Raw genomic sequence first — 10,978 nt, forward strand, 5'->3', positions numbered from 1 at the left:
ACGAGTGAGTCAGTCTCCTTTAAGAACTTCACTCACTGCCAACACAGAACATGAGTGGTCACAGGGCGGGTGCCAATTCAGTAGATGGCTGAAGATACCCAGTCCAAGGGAGGAGGATTCTGGGTGGGTCTGTGTGACCTGAGGCCAAAGCTCAAAGGGTCCAGAGCCCGTAGAATAGCAAAGACTTTTATTATTTTTTTTTTAACTGAGATAAAGGATGAGGCTGAAAGGCAACCCCGACGGTGTGCCAAGTCAGAAGATGTACAAAGCCTGGGAACTGTCTCTATTTTCAGTGGTTTGCCTTCATTTCTGCCCTGTCCTAACCCAGCATTTAAAACATCTCAGCTGAAGGGAAGCCGGGCCTTCCTTCCTTCCTTTCTTTCTCTTCATGGACTTTGGGTTGGTGGTAGTGGAAATGGATTTATTTTCTTTTTTTTCTCTCACACAAATGTTAGCTGGTTCCTTGATGAAGGTTGGCAGTCTCCTCTGTCTATAGGAGAGCAACAGAAGCCCGGAAACTTTCGATTAAAGTGGGCTCTGGCTTGGACTCCAAGTCTCTGTTTATTAGCTCTCTCTATGTCCCGGGGAGAGCTGCACTACTTCTTTGAGCCTCAGTTTCCCTAGCTACAAAATGGATGTGCGTTGGCATCTCCTGTCAGTGGTTGTGAACATGAGATGATAATGCTGTACAGGGAGCCTGATGGGAGGATCTAGAAATGGCCTGTGCGAACACTTTAAACCATCCTGGTTATTGTGACCTGGCCAAGACCATATAGAATGGGCTGAATTCCAGGCAGTGCAGCCAGGCACGTCCGTGTGTCCCCAGATGGCCAGCATGCAGGAGTGAATCAGCAACTTCTGATGACTGGAGCAAAGAAGGTGGGGGTGGGGGTGGGGTGGAGAATGGGGCAGCATCTGCCCCTGCATGAAGATACCTCTGCATCCAGGACCATTAGCTCTCAACCGTATACAGATGAGGCCACACCTGGCAGTGTCAGTGCCTGGTGGGCAAGGTTTGCCTCAGTTTCTCCCTACATCTCCCTCCATTTGGTCCCCCCATGCACCACATCCAGATCTCAAGAGGCTCCTACCCCTCCAGCTTGGCACTGAGCATCCAACCATTCAGTTGCACATTCTCCTGGGATGGGGACTTGCAGTGTGAAGATAGGTCAGTGAACTGATTGATAAACGTTAAGGGGCCAAGTGCAATGCCTACTGGGAAAAGGTTGACAGTGTCCTCGGCATAGCAGGCCTCTCAGAGAATTCAGTAGGCAATCTTGTCTATGCACCCCACTCTGAGAAGGTAAAAAGAGGAAGGGCCCTGGCAAGAGGCCTCAGCTGGTCAAATGCTTGCCCAAAAGCTTGACAACCCGAGTTAGAGCCCTGGCATGCAAAGGTGGAGGAAGCTGTCACAACAAAGTTGCCCGCTGACCCCCACGTGCTTGCCGTAGTAAGTATGCACCCACAGTCACATATTACAAACACATGTGTTCATGTACACACACACACACACACACACACACACACACACACACACACACTCGAGAGCGGGAGTTAAGGGGATGTGTGGAAGGAAAGGAACCCTTGAGGGCTGAGAGTAAAGTTGTTTTTTTAAGTAGCAGCTTTATTCTCTCTCTTTAAAAAAAAAATTATTTTGGTTTTTCGAGACAGGGTTTCTCTGTGTAGCTTTGTGCCTTTCCTGAATCTTGCTCTGTAGACCAGGCTGGCCTCGAACTCACAAAGATTCACCTGCCTCTGCCTCCCAAGTGCTGGGATTAAAGGCATACACCACTGACACTGGGCTTCTCTTTTAAAATTTTATATCTTGGGTTGGGGATTTAGCTCAGTGGTAGAGCCCTGGATTCGATCCTCAGCTAAAAAAAAATTATATCTCTGTTTTTACTGTATGAATGTTTTGGCTGTCTGTATGTCTGTTTGTCATGTGTGTGCCTGGCCCCTGTGGAGGTCAGAAGAGGGCATCAGATCCCCTGGAACAGGAGTTACAGGTGGCTGTCAACCATTGTATGGACGTTGGGGATTGAACTCTGATCCTCTGCAAGATTAGTAGAGCAGTGTAAACCAGGCTAGCCTCCGATGAGATCTGCCTGCCTCCCAAAGAGCAACCATCAAAGGCAATTGCCTCCATGTCTGCCTGGCAAGAGTCAAGAATTTTTTTCCCCCAAGACAGGGTTTCTCTGTGTAGTTTTGGTGTCTGTTCTGTTTCTCGCCCTGTAGACCAGGTTGGCCTCAAACTCACAGAGATCCGCCTAGCTCTGCCTCCTGAGTGCTGGAATCAAAGGCATGTGCCACTGCCATCTGACAACAGTCAAGAATTTTGACACAATAACAACAAAATCTCTGTGAAGGTTGCCGACATAAAGACCGATTTCTCTCTCTTTTTCCTCTCTCTCAAAGAACTATCTCAAACCAAAGTGTTGAGAAATGAACCATTCTTAAGTCAGAACATGTCAACTTTGGATTAATTGTACTTCTTTCTTGTCTCTGAATCTGTACTTTTCCTTCTAATAACTTCACAAGCAAAATTTTAAACCTTGTTTACAGTCAGAATGTAAGCCTTTACTTCCTCCAAGGGCTGGGGGTGGTGGGCATGCCTTTGCTAATCAGTATTTGGGAGGTAGAGGCAGGCAGAGGTGAGTTGGAGACCAGCCTGGTCTACACAGAGAGTTCTAGGCTAGAAGGGCTACGTAGGAAAACTCTATCCCAAATAAATAAAATAAAGAAAGAAGGAATTCCCTTGGCCTTTTTTAAAACATATTTTTTTATCTTAGAAGTTTGAAAAGCCTGAGCAATAAAACCTTATGATGTCATATACTAAAGTTTTTACAATGAAAATAGGTATACCAAAAAAAAAAAAAAGAAAAAAAAAAAAAAAAGAAAATAGGTATACCAAAAACATTTTCACTTAAACCTTAAATCCTTTGAGCATTGTGGCTGTGTAGTCTCAAAGGCCACAGAATATCACACACACACACACACACACACACACACACACACACACACCTGCACACACACACCACACACATGCACACACATACACACACAGGCACACACATGCACACAACAGCTACTGTCTTTCTTGAGATGCACTTGGTCAGGGATGGGGACTATATCCATAGCAAACTCAGTTGTGCAGAGACTGGGAAGCAGCCACGACTCAAGGATTCCTTGTAGAAGGGATTAGGTGGACGTTTGAATGGTTGTTGAGTAGACTTCACAACTTAGAGATAAATTATAGATCAATAATTTTTTTTTTTTTTTTTGCTTTTCAAGACAGGGTTTCCCTGTGTAGCTTTGCGCCTCTCCTGGAACTCACTTGGTAGCCCAGGCTGGCCTCGAACTCTCAGAGATCTGCCTGCCTCTGCCTCCCGAGTGCTGGGATTAAAGATGTGTGCCACCACCACCCGGCTTTAGATCAATAGTATTAACAGAATTTTCTAAACATGCTCTTATTTCTACTTTATACAAAATTAAGAAAAGCCAACTGCCTGGCTGGAAGAATATCCAATAAGAGTCTTTTCTTCTTTCCTTCCTTCCTTCCTTCCTTCCTTCCTTCCTTCCTTCCTTCCTTCTCTCTCTTTGGTGTGTGTGTGTGTGTGTGTGTCTGTCTGTCTGTCTGTCTGTCCGTGTGTCTATGTGTCTGTGTTGTCTGTGTCACACAGCCGATGTCTTTAGGAGAGTGGGAGGGGAGAGAAAGACATTATCATACTTTGCATGGGTTATGGGCCATGGAGGGAGGCCTGAGAGTTTGTCTGTCCTGTGTCCTTGTGATGTTTGCTGACTGTCACTGAACTTGATTGTCTCTGTTAGCTTTGGCTGTCAACTTGATATGACCTAGTCACCTGAGCAGGGACTCTCAACTGAGGGATTACCCGCAGCAGACCGGCATGTCTGTGGAGGAGTGCCTTGATTACTAATTGACAGAGGAGGGTCCAGCTCACTGTGGGCGGCACCATTCCCTGGGCCTGTGGCACTGAGCTGTATGAGAAAGCTAGCTAAGTGTAAGCCTATAGAAAAGCCAGTTAGCACGGTTCCATCCTGGTTTCTGCTGTAAGCTTCTGTTTGAGATCTCATCCTGACTTCCCTCAATGATGAACTGTGACGGAAGTGTGGGTCAAATCAACCCTTTCCTCCCCAAGTTGCCTTTCTTTTCTTTTCTTCTTTTTCTTTTTTTGGTTTCAAGACAGGGTTTCTGTGTCTAACAGTCCTGGCTGTCCTGGAACTAGCTTTATAGACCAGGCTGGCTTTAAACTCACAGACCTGCCTCTGCTTCCTCTGCTGGGACTAAAGGCTTGCGTTGCTATTCCCCGCCTGGTCAGCCTTCTATCACAGCTACAGAAAGGAAACCAGAACACTAGTTTGTTGCCACTGGAGTCCTGGGCTCTCAACTTCTCCAGAACTTCAGAGAAACTGATGCAGTGGGCTGGCCAGGCAGCAGGCCTGTAGATGAGAACAATCATGTAATTCTTCTGTTTCTGGTATACAGCTGCAGTGATGGGGGTGAGTGAGCTCTGTGCCATTCTTGCTTCACTGGAAGTTTGGATAACAGTGGTGTCCCCGTCATGAGATGGGATCCACCATGCCACAATTCTGCTCAGAGAGACTTTTCTTTTGTTTTGGTTCTTTCAGGGGAGAGCTCCTGGTGGGCTGCCAATCATTGTCAGCGGGTACCGTCAGCACGAGCCAATCAGAAGCCTTCTCTTTCTGCTGAATTGGCGGGGATGTATTAGCCACTGTGGTTGGCAAGCTGAGATGCAGCTACTGCTCATAGCCAGCTTCCACTGGTCCAGAGAGCTTGCTTGCAAAGTGAAGCCACCTGCAGAGATACAGGGCTGAGATTGGGAGAGGGAAGAAACTGTCTCTGAGTCTAGCCAGGCCTGCAGGCATACTTCTAGATTGCCTCTAAGTGGAGCCAATACACTCCCTGCTAGCCTAGACCTGTCTGAGCTTTGTCTCAGTCAACCTCGCAGCACCGAATGATGGACTGGTTCCTAGGACTGTTGTTCTTTTGTACCATTTCCCCCTGATTTTTATTGATGTGTCTTTGTGTGAGTATGTGCTACACATGTGTGGGTACATGTGGGGGCCAGAAGAGGATGTCAGCTCCTCTGGAATTAGTTACTGGTGGTTGTGAGACGCTGGATATGGGTTCTAGGAACCAAACTCTGAAAGCACAGGAAGCATTCTAGCCACTGAGCCATCCCTAGTCACAGGATGGTTGCCAGAACCAAGCTGAGCTACATGCACCTCTCGGGTGGTGCCTGGAGCCAGCAAGGGTTTAACAAGTGTTAATTCCTGTTATAATGAAGGCCCTGAGGCAGGCCCTGCCCTGGGCACCACCTGGCAATGAGAGGTGCTGGAGACTTGGTGCCTGCCTTGAGATTGTCACTCTAGTGAAGGAGACGGAACATCAACAGGTAGAAGACACTGTGACACACAATTAGGACCTGGAGCCTGTGGCAGTATTGAAGAACTAATAGTCTCGAGGGAGGGTGGGCTGGGTAGCCTGGGAAAGCGGCCTAGATCACAGGCTCCTAAATGATGGGGACAGGCTGTTTATGGCAGACAGAGGGTGTGGTAGAAGATGCTATCAGAGGCTCCTGGCACCTTCAGCCTGCTGCGATCACCCCCACCCAGCTTTAGGACTCAGTCCTCGATATAGCTGTGACCCCTGCCTTCAGCCTTCCAGGCACAGGAGTAAAAACTCCTGTGTAGACCAGAATATCAGGGAGCTAACACCTCCTGGAGGATGAGGATCTCTAATATATATTTAAATATATAAGCCCCTAAACTCAACAAGAAGGCAGACATTCCAATAGGAAAGCAGAGGAAAGCCTTCCACAGGCATTCCACAGAGGAAGCCAGAGTGATGGCTTATGTCTGTAGTCCCAGGGCTTGGGAAGCTAAGGCAGGGGGATGGATGGGAGTTTGAGACTGGCCTGGGCCGTAGATAAAGCACCTGTTTCCAACAACAAAAAAAGAGCTTTTCAAAACCTTCAAACTTGGCCACAAAAAACTCAAGTTGTATTCAGGAAACAAATTCAGCTAAAGGTTGAAAAACTGAAAGAGAAAAACATGACCGGCACTTTATAACAGTTTAATACAGTAACTCATGGGAAATCAGCAGGACGCATTAGGAAAAAGGATAATGTGTGTGCACAGGAAGCACTTGGTCAACATCCTTAGTCAGTTCTCACAGAAATGAAAGGCTGTGACGTGACTTTGCACCCATCGGAGTGGCACAGAGAAAGAAGCTGGATAAGTGTTCCACCACTGGGAACCGGGCATGGTGGCACACACCTTTAATCCCAGCACTCAGGAGGCAGAGGCAAGCAGATCTCTGTGAGTTCAAGGCTAGCCTAGTCTACACATATCGAGTCCTGGACAGTCTTGGGGGACACAGCGAGACTCTGTCTAAAAAATAACAACAAAATGAGGGCCAGAAGCCTCAAACTCCTGAGTTAGAAGCTGGGTCCCCCTTACTGGGGGCCATCTGTTGGGAACTAGTGACATGAGGGACCTGTTGACCTTGAAACCTGGAGATCCCAGACCTTTGTGCATGGATCTGCAAGACCATACATGGGAGGGTGCGCTTTGGGAAGCTTTAAATCTTCACCTGGAAGTTTTCATTCACTGAGAATTAATTTCTTTCTTTCCTTTTCCCCCCTGAGACAGGGTTTCTCTGTGTCCTGGCTGTCCTGAACTGGATTAGTAGATTAGACTGGCCTTGAACTCACAGAGATCTACCTGCCTCCACCTCCGGAATGCTGGGATTAAAGCCATGCACCCCTGCCCCGCCCCAGCCCCAGCCCTCACTGCTGGCGAGAATTGATTTCTATTAATTCTGATGTGCAACGAAAGTCTAAGTTAACTCCTTCCCATGTGTGTACCCACTTACCTTGGCACCGGTAACAGACTACATTCTCCGTTCTCTGGAGACCGACAGTACAGCTGTGTATGGTCCAGGGACTGGGATGTGGTGGTTTGACTAAGAATAGCCTCATAGGCTGGGGTATTTGAATGCTTGGTTCCCAGTTGGTGGCACTGTTTGAGAAGGCTTAGGAGGTGTGGCCTTGCTGGAGGAGGTGTGTAACTAGAGGCAGGCAGGCTTTGAGAATTGTATAGCTGCCTCCCACTTCCTGTTCTCCTGCCACTTGATGGACACCTCCCTGCCATGATGTATTCTAATCCTTCTGAAACCATAAGCTAAAATTCCCCTTTCGTTCTGTCATTCACCTTGACTGTGGTATTTTCTTATAGCGGCGGAAAAGTAACTAACACAGTTATATCTGAATAACTCGGGACTCTCTGTCCCTCTAGTGTGTTCATTCTTACACACACCATACCTGTTGTCTTCCATCACCCTTAAACATGTTTACTTGTACATTTACTTCATTTATAGTTTCATTTTTGTGTATATGTGTGTGCCTACATGATTTTATATGCGCCATGTACATGCAGGAGCCCTATGAGACCAGAAAAGGCTATAGGATCCCCTGGGACTAGAGTTACAGATGGCTGTGAGCCTCTATGTGGCTGCTGGGAACTGAACCTGGGTCTTCTGCAAGAGCAATAAGCTCTCTTGATCCCTGTGTCATCTATCCAGCCCTTCTTTGTAGCGGTAATGCCGGTGTTAACACCTGTTCATCATGTCCAAGCCGCCATGTCCAAGCTGGGAGGGGCTGAGGATCAAAAACAGAGACAAGGGTTGAGGATTTAGCTCAGTGGTAGAGTACTTGCCTAGCAAGCACAAGGCCCTGGGTTCAATCCTCAGCTACAAACAAACAAACAAAACCAGAGACAAGACAGGTGTTCATTCCTCTTTGTAGAATGCTGAATGCCCTTTATTGAAGGAGGGAAGAGGTCTTAAATACAGGCTTACAGCACAGTGGGAGAACCCCGGAGGGCAGAAGTTCGCTACAGATGTCTTACATACTTGCATCCTAGCTGTTTACACCAAAGCAGGACACACAAACAAAGTGAGCATCCAGGAGGAGGGAAACCGGCAGGGGATCAGCATAGGGAGGACATCTGATCAAGGTCAGCAAGCAAGGCAACAGCTACCCAAAACGGGGTGGGGGTGGGGGAGTGAGGAGTTAGGGGGGAGGGGTGGGGGGGAGGAGTGGAGAGGAGTGAGGAGTGGAGGGGCAGGGGTGGGGGGGGAGGAGTTAGGGGGGAGGGATGGGGGGAGGAGTGGAGGAGTTGAGGGGCAGTGGTGCGGGGTGAGGAGTTAGGGGGGAGGGGTGGGGGGGAGGAGTTAGGGGGAGGGGTGGGGGTGGAAGGGCCAGGGTCCAACACTTCTTTTTCTTTCCTCTTCCTCCTCCTGTCTTCTTCCTCTTCTCTCTTCCTCTCTTCTTCCTCCTTCTCCTCTTCTTTCCCCTTTCTTCTTTTTCCTTGTGCCAAGGATAAAAGTTTTATTTATCCCGGTCAAGTGCTATGCCATGAACTGCACCCGTTTGTCTGTCCTCTTGCCACAACTTGGAGTAGGTTTGCTTCCCAAAGACACATCCTCACCATTTTCCCCCTGGAATTTGCTCTTCTGCATTTATTTTAGAATTGGTTTTCCAATTCCCCCTGAAAATGCCTTTATCTAATTTCTAGAGGAATTTTGTGTAAGATTGGAATAGTTTACTTCTTACCGTCTGGGTAAGCTTTCCTTGTAAAATCCTCCTGAGGAGGCTGGTGGAGTTAGTGGTGTGGAGCTTGCTTAGCCTGTGGAAGGTTCTAGGTTTTGTCCCCAGGAAAACAAAGCAGCACAAAACCCATCTTAAGTATTTTCCTTAAAAAAAAAAAAAAACATGGATGTTAGTTATTTAGTGGCGCTCTAACCCACGAGGAACACGGCCCGAACACGACAAATCCACAGAAGAGCCATTTATTAATATAGGATAGAAAGAGACATGACAGGACTGTGTGAAGCACACACGTGAGTGAGGAGACAAGAGAGAGAGGAGAGAAAGAAGAGAAGAGAGACCTGTGCAAAATGGCGCCAGCTTTTTAAAGGTTGGGCTGCGCATGGATACAGGAACTCGTGTGGCTACTCCGCGCATGCGCGCTTTACGCAACCACGTAAAGCCCAGTCCCGTGAAATGTTTGACCCGGAAATGGCTATTTTGAACCGGAAATAATTAGGCGGTCCACCGGGCAAGCCCAACAGTGTGGACATGTTGTGATTTTCTATCACTGGTAAGATATCATTTTGCTGGTGACTTAATACAAAGCTTATTTTTGTGACTATTTTGTGTAACATATAGAAAAAATAGGTGTATTTTAGAGATGCTAAGCATGAATTTCTATATGATGTTTGGAATTGTTTAATCATGTTCTTTAAAAAAAATATTCATGTTCAGCTTGGCAGGGTGTCACAGGCCTTGAACCCTGGCACTTGGGAAGCAGAGGCAGGCAGAGCCCTGGGAGTTTAAGACTGGCCTTGTTTAACAGTGACTTTAAGGCCTTCAAGGGCTACATAGTGAGACTTTATCTAACACACACACACACATACACACACACACACACACACACACACACACACACACACACACACGAGAGAGAGAGAGAGAGAGAGAGAGAGAGAGAAAGAGAGAGTCATATTTATGTCTAATTAGTCTATCAGGTTCTGGGAGAAGGCTTTTGATTTCTGACTACAGCTATTAATTTATGTATATTTTAATGTTGCTTTATATCTTTCTGTTGTAAGGGGTGTGTATTTGTGATTATTATATCTCAATTTAAAATACATACTTCTCTATTTCTTTACTTTTGCTTTTCTTTTTTTTTTCTTTTTCTTTTTTTTGGTGTTTTCGAGACAGGGTTTCTCTGTGTGGTTGTCCTGGATCCTGACCAGGCTGGCCTCGAACTCACAAAGATCCACCTACTTCTCTATTTCTTATTCTTAAAAAAGAGTCAGGGCCAGAGAGATGGTTCAGTGAGAAAGGAGCTTGCTGATCTGAGTTCAAGTCCCAGTGATAGAAGGACAGAATTGATTTTCGCAATTTGTCCACTGACCTTCACACCTTGGTATGTGCTTATCCCCTCCAAGTAAATAATAAATGTAAAAAAATGAAAAATAGGGCTGGAGAGATGGCTCAGAGGTTAAGAGCACTGGCTGCTCTTCCAAAGGTCCTGAGTTCAGTTCCCAGCAACAACATGATGGCTCACAACCATCTGTAATGAGATCTGGTGCCCTCTTCTGTGTACATAGTAAATAAATAAATAAATAAATCTTTTAAAAAATGAAAAATAAATTAAAATTGTTAGTCCTTCCCTGATGTTGATATAAATAGTGTAAAAATGTCTTTATTTTAGGAGTCATCAACCTTGATAGTGCTGTAGATCCCTTTAGGAGTCTTGTGAGGCCTAGGGAACCATTTTGAAAATGCTGAAATATATTGACATAGTTGTTAAGTAGTTAAAATACTTGTGGCATTAGTGTATATAATTGTTTTATACATGGTCTTGTTATATATCCTGTGGTAGCCTGGAACTCACTCTGTAGACCAGGCTGGCTTCAAAATGACGGAGATTCACTTGCCAAAGTGCTGGGATGAAATGTTTGTACCATCATACCCCAGCTAATATATATACATTTTAATGAATGCACCAAATAGCAAGATCTTGAAATAGGCTTATTAATTTCTTTGAAATATGGTGATATTTTATTTGTGCTGAAATGTGATTTTATTTGTATGTTAATAAATAAAGTTACCTAGGGGTCAGAGCTAATAGCAAGCCATAGCAGAAGTCTGGTAGTGGTAGCACATGCCCTTAATCCTGATCACATGACAGGCAGATCTCTGTGTGTTCAAGGACACCACACATGCCTTTAATCTCAATACCAACCATAGAAGACCTGGAGGTCTGTATAGACAGGCAGTGACAAGGAGGTCATGTGGTTAGGTTTACAACCAATGAGAAGGCAGAACAGAAAGTCAATAAAAAGACAGATACACAGGAAGTAGGT

The sequence above is a fragment of the Onychomys torridus genome, chromosome 2 (genome assembly GCF_903995425.1).
Source record: "Onychomys torridus chromosome 2, mOncTor1.1, whole genome shotgun sequence".
Taxonomy (NCBI): Eukaryota; Metazoa; Chordata; class Mammalia; order Rodentia; family Cricetidae; genus Onychomys; species Onychomys torridus.